Genomic DNA, 6,317 nt, shown 5'->3' on the forward strand with positions numbered 1-6,317 from the left:
ACCATAAGCAACAATTAAAAAAAAAAAAAACATGCTACGGGCTAAGTTAACTTTTGAGATGAGTGGGATATACATTAAAAAGTAATTAATCATCTGGAATGGCTTTTCACCAAGTAAATTCAATGCCAGTGATGAAGCGACTTGTGATATATTCGCGTGTCTCAATCTTATTTGCTAAAGAAGACCACAGGTGCCAAGGGAGGTCATATTGTACAGGTCTCATAGTAAGTTCAGGGATAATAATGTTACGCCCAGGAGATACAAGCATTTCTCTATGCTTCCGAGTGTCGAACATCTCTTCCTGTAGTTGGGATGCAAGTGTGAAATGTCTTCATTTAAGCTTTTGGGAAATGAATGTAACCGATAACCAAAGAATTCATTATTGGATTGATCATTGTCAACTCAAACATTACTCGGAAGAAACTGAAAGAGCATATGGTGATGCTGTTTACTATTCGGTAGTGAGAAGCTGGATTAGCAGTATTAAAAAGGGTTTTTAATTTATGATCTGAAATAGACATTTTCATGACAGAAATGACTTAATCTATATTCATTTATCTGATAATAAACGGATCTTAGATCTCGCTTTTCTTGTGGACATAAGATTTTTAATGAGATTAATTTGAAACATCACAGAAGTAAATTATGGTATGATATGTTCTCCTCATATTGTTGCATCATTCGCGAATCTCACTGATAGTAATTTCTGACAGTTTCTAGATCTATTGAATATTTATTTAGATTTATTTAATTTATTCTAAATAGTCAGCTGAAATTCACGAAATACACTTTCTTTATGATGTGTTATTGATAAATATTAATTGGTTTCCTGTGAACTATGATGCCTTAATTTGGAAGCTCATTTAAAGTCAGGTGTCAATTATATCTTTCATTTTTATCCAATATTCTCGACCTTACAAGAATCTCAACTGAAAAAAAAAAGCAAAAGTAAATGAATAGAGTTAAATACTAACCGATTTCGAAACCTTGCAGACTTATCAACATAAACATGAAACCGATGATCTCTTAAATTAAACCGACACCGGTACAAGATGTGATAGTATTGAAAAACAGTAGGAGAACGAGAAAATGGTAAGATAAATTTTATGTTTTCGTTTATTGTAGTTTGAAAAAAAAAAAAAAGAAACAAACAAAACAAATTATCAACTTAAACGTTTCTCGTCCATAACCAAGAAACAGTTTATGGAAATAGGGAGTTTGACAGGATGTTCTTAAATAACTGGTTTTTAAAACTTGTTTCAGGAGCTTACTGCTGTGCAAACTATGGAGGCAGCTTGGTTATTTGCCCTCTCCTAAGCCATGTTTAGGTGTGACGAATCGAAGTGGATCTGCGTTTAACTTTGCTGTTTCCTTTTTGCAAACAACTTTTAAATAATGCAAGATGGACGCATATGTTATGATGCAACTGTAATTGACAGAAGACCTTTGTTTAATGAATATTTACAGTTTGTTTTTAATTATATTTTTCTATGAGGTAAAATATTATCTGGGTACGAAAAACAACTAAGATGAAGCAAATCAAACTGTTACAAAGAAAATCAAAGGTGATAAATAAAGACGATAAATGCAGGATTACTCTCCAGCCTTTGAGGGCTCATCCATAAATTATGTACACTCATAGGATAAGGGAGAGATTGTGATTTAAAAACAGTGTGACAAGAAGGAAGCAGGACGTCTAATTGTTAAGGAAAATAAAATAGATTTCTAATAAATATATAATATATATATAATATATAAATAAATAAATACAAGAAAACGCACGGAATTGACTGAATTAATGCTTAAAAGAAAATACAGATGTGGTATGAAGTATGAAAGGTAGCTCTGATGAACTTATGAGATGAATTTATTACATTTCAGTACATTTTATTTATTGGAGGATAATTTAAAAATGATGTGAACAGATCAAAATGATATAACAAATAAAAGACATTAAATAAAGAATTATTAATTATTTGGCGCCTCCATAACTTGGTCGGCAGAAGATCGCGATATAATGACTAATATGGGATGAGTTGTTTGGAATTTAGCCAAAGCTATGAAGGCTATGTATTTTATCCGTTAATTGCGTTTTCCTAATGCTAGAATCCTAATGAGGAAAATCCTAATGCTAGAATGGCTATCACATCTTCAGCCGAAAAGGAACATTTGGACGAGAGGTTTCACAAAGTTCAGAAAGCAAATACTAGTCTTGTACAACGCGGTTTCGATATAGCGGTCTACAAATTGTAGTAACCCTTTATCTTTCCGTATATCTTTCATCGCGCGACTTAAAAATCAAATTTTATCTTGGTCAAATTTGTGTCTGCCCGTGTCGCGCATGTATAAGTAGCGAATTCATATTAGGTGAAATATCCTTTAGCACGCATGTACTTTGTGTGTGTGTGTGTGTGTGTGTGTGTGTGTGTGTGTGTGTGTGTGTGTGTGTGTGTGTGTGTGCGCGCGCGCATGCGTGCGTGCGTGCGTGCGTGCAGCGGAAATTGTTTACGGTATAAAGTGTTTATTGTTGCGCATGTAGTTATAAGGAGCGAATTTATATTAGGGGAAATACCCTTTAGCACGCATGTACGTCAATTGTTTACTGTATAAAGTGTTTATTGTTGAAAATTGTCTTCGCTTTCTGCCAGGGAAGCGCATTAAAAATCATAAGTGTGTTAATCTCAAGCTGAATACTTGATTATCTAGTGAGTTACATACATAATTAATATGTAATGGTTTTTTATGTATTGAAAAGAAAATTCATTTCTCTCGAAGAAAAAATTTAAATCTTGGATCGGTTGAAAAATGGAGAAAAACCGAGTTGTTGCAAGGACTTTGAATGAATCAACAATTCGAACAATCAAACAAAATGAACATAAAATCAGAAAGTGTTATTGCTGGGTAACGGTAAGTGCAAAGCGCGTTGCTCGTGTACGATATTCTAATGGAGAAAAAAAAATAGAGAAATACTCTGGAGCGAATTTAAAGGGCAGAGATGGTGTCGGAATTGTGGCAGAATGAAGGGCGAAATACTGGAAGTAGGTACGAGGAACGAGAATCAAGCGAATGAAACTGGGTCTTGGAGAAGAGCAAGTGGTCATCTTATGTGTATATGCCCCGCAAGATGGTTGTACAGTAGAGGAGAAAGATGAATTCTGGAACGTGCTATATGAAGAAATGAGGGAACTGGAAGAAAAAGAGATGGCGATTGTCGGAGGAGACTTGAACGGACACATAGGGAGACAGAATAGGGACTGTGAAAGGGTGCATGGCGGCCATGGAATGAGAAGGATGAACCAGGAGGGAGAGAGGATTTTGGAATTTGCAGTAGTGTTTGATCTGGCAATTGTGAATTCCTTTTTCTGTAAGAGGGAAGAGCATTTGATAACATTTAGAAGTGGCAACAACAGTTCACAGATTGACTACATTTTGACTAGAAGAAAATATCTTATGGCAGTAAAAAATTGTAAGGTAATCCCAACAGATCAAATGGCGCAGCAACACTGGCTGCTGTGCGCAGACTTCAAAATAAGGTCGAAGATAAGAACCTTTGGAAGCGATGGGAGGAAGACAATTAAATGGTTTCGCTTAAAAGAAGAGAGTGTGAGGTACCGTTTTAGGGAGAAGGTGTTAGAGAGGATTTCGGATGGACTAAAAAGTGTACAAGATTGGTGGAGACATAATTCAAAAGCAATTCTAAGCTGTGCAATTGAGGTGCTTGGTGAAACATCCGGAAAGATTAGAGAGCAGAAGGAGGGTTAGTGGTGGAATAATAATGTACAAGAAGCAGTGACGACTAGTTTTTCTTAACTTAGTCTGTCCCAACACATCGACGCTGTTCTGAATTGCCTGCTACAAATCTCTAAAACGGTTAATCAGCATTCATAATGTAATATGTGCACGCACCCTTTATCCTTCGGAGGAAAAAACTCACTGACGATAGCATTTTTATAGTACTGCTTCCAAACCTCGAAGTACGAAGAGTTATCGCTAAAGTTCGAACATTATTAGCATACCACAATAACTCGTATATTGAAATAACTATCATGCGTTGAAGACATTCATCGTTCGATCACTCTATTCTATCCCAGCAACGCATTCTACTAAACTCTCCACCCATTAGGAAAATCTCCTTTTCACTTACACTACCTTTGTATAGTTTCCAAGGAATGATTTCTTGTTCAGTTTATCAAATGCAATAATTTCGTGTACGTGACTGGTTCTTCTTACCGGCTCAAAAATATGCAGGCATCTCTTAATACTTGTTAATATGGCTATATACATCACAACCATGAACAAGGAAGAACAGGTGTTTGCTATCTTCAGAAACAAACATTAACAGTCAAATGGTTCATTACTGAGGAACTCACTGACTTTCGACGTCGCACTATCATAGGATGTCACCTTTGCAACAACTCTGTTGGAGAAATTTTTGCCTTTGTGCAGTGCCCCATCAATATTAAGTGGTGTTCTTTCACAATAACATCACAATGGGAAGGTCTAATAGCAACAGCACAATCGCGAACTGGTAGGCCACATAAAATATCGCAGCAGGAGCGTTGCACACACACACACACACACACACAAAAAAAAAAATCGGCTGTTTACGGTTGAAACAAATGCTAGTTTACTAGTTCGAAATGTCTCTTCAAGAACTCTAGCACTCGAACTGTTTGTTCGAACCTGAATAACATGGGTTTCTATGTTATTCAGCAACAAACGAAGATGAGAGTGATGAACCACGCTTCAGCATCTGACAGTCCACAGAAGCATCTGGGTTTGGATGCCAAGAGAAAGCTACGCCTTTCCGAATGTGATGTGATGTGATGTGCCAACTCTGAACTTTGAAGACGACATTATGGTTCGGGGTTGGTTTTCATGGTTCGGACTGGACTCCCTAGTTCCAGTGACGGGAAATCGTAAAGCTGTGGCCAGTGACATTCTAGACAAGTAAATAAGGTAAATGAGGGTTATTTTTAATTCCAAGCTCCAAATATTTCACCAGATTATATTAATTTTCATAGGTTGGGCAATCGGCAATTCACCTAAAAGTTTTCGAAAAACAAATCATCGAAAAATCACAGCTGAAAATTACAAATCATTGAATGAACAGTTCCGTGAAAAATGATAAGGCAACTTCACCAGAACAGGAATCGATTTCAGAACTAACGTAAAAGTAAATATAAAATTATTTGATACAAATGCTTTGAAATCACTAGAATAATTGATGTTATAATGTTATTACTCACCTACATATTCTTGTTATTTTACGTAGACGTGTGAAGATTTTTTAGATGTTCATTTCAGTCTGCATTGCTTATCCCAGCCATAGCTAAAATCGTGTATAGAAGGATTTTTATACAAAAATATCTTATATACCGATTTTACTGGAAAACGAAATTCTATTCAACATACATGTGATTAATCCGCAAAATGTGTTACGTTTAGTAATATAGAAATACATTTTTGTGAATTGTTAAATAGTGTAACCGCAAAAATCTTGTAAAAGAACAAAGAAAGTTAAATTTGAAATAATTTGTGTCAAAAGAAAGTTCCAGACAAAGATATTTCCAGACGGATTATCTTATTAACTCATGACCTAGGTCTATTATAATCATGAAGGTCAAATATGTACGGGGGTGGGGTTCCACCCTTAATGCAACGACGGAAAAAGGGAGCGGGGGCAGCAGACCCACGAAATACCCAAGGGATGAAAATGTAGCAGAACCCAAGGTCAAGTGAGCCAGATAAAAGGAGGTTGCTGCGACGACACGGGGTTACTGGGACACGAGGAGAGGTTACGCCGACAGAAACGACGAGAGTGGATACGGGTAGTGACCTTACGCTGGGAAATGAAATTAATCTCCAACCTAAAGGCAATCGCAAACATCCGAAACTGCAGCCTGAAAAGCGAAAACGCCAACCACTCCGTCAACAAGGTAGGCAAATCATGCTGATTTCGGGGTTTTTTTCCCTGACTATTATTTTTTTATCTCAAAGAATAAAAATAAAATTAAAATGAAATTCCATTTGTCTTCTGGTGGCTAGTCGAAATAATTATGCAAATTAAAATGATTATATTATTATTATTAATAATATATATTGAAAACCTAAGCATATAACACAACTCAAGCAATGCATTTAAAATATGCTTCAAAACTCCTTTTTGACATTGTAATTCAATGTCATTTATATATAACTACAGATTTTTTTTCATCCAGTTACACAACTTTGAGGATTTTAACGTAACTATGACCATTAAGTAGAAATACTGCCTTAAGGCTACGAACCTATGCCTCTCCCATACTTCATACACG

The 6,317-nt window shown here is 36.0% G+C and overlaps 1 protein-coding gene across 2 annotated transcripts in view; it reads right to left on the bottom strand.

The window, feature by feature from the left end:
- LOC150105431 (PI-PLC X domain-containing protein 1-like) overlaps positions 1–6,317 on the bottom strand; it is a 165,110-nt gene that overhangs the window by 34,270 nt on the left and 124,523 nt on the right. The gene's annotated exons all lie outside the window — the stretch shown is intronic.

This window comes from Typopeltis vanoorti, chromosome 6, assembly GCF_054136105.1.
Source record: "Typopeltis vanoorti isolate ZY-2024b chromosome 6, IOZ_Tvanoo_1.0, whole genome shotgun sequence".
Classification (NCBI taxonomy): Eukaryota; Metazoa; Arthropoda; class Arachnida; order Uropygi; family Thelyphonidae; genus Typopeltis; species Typopeltis vanoorti.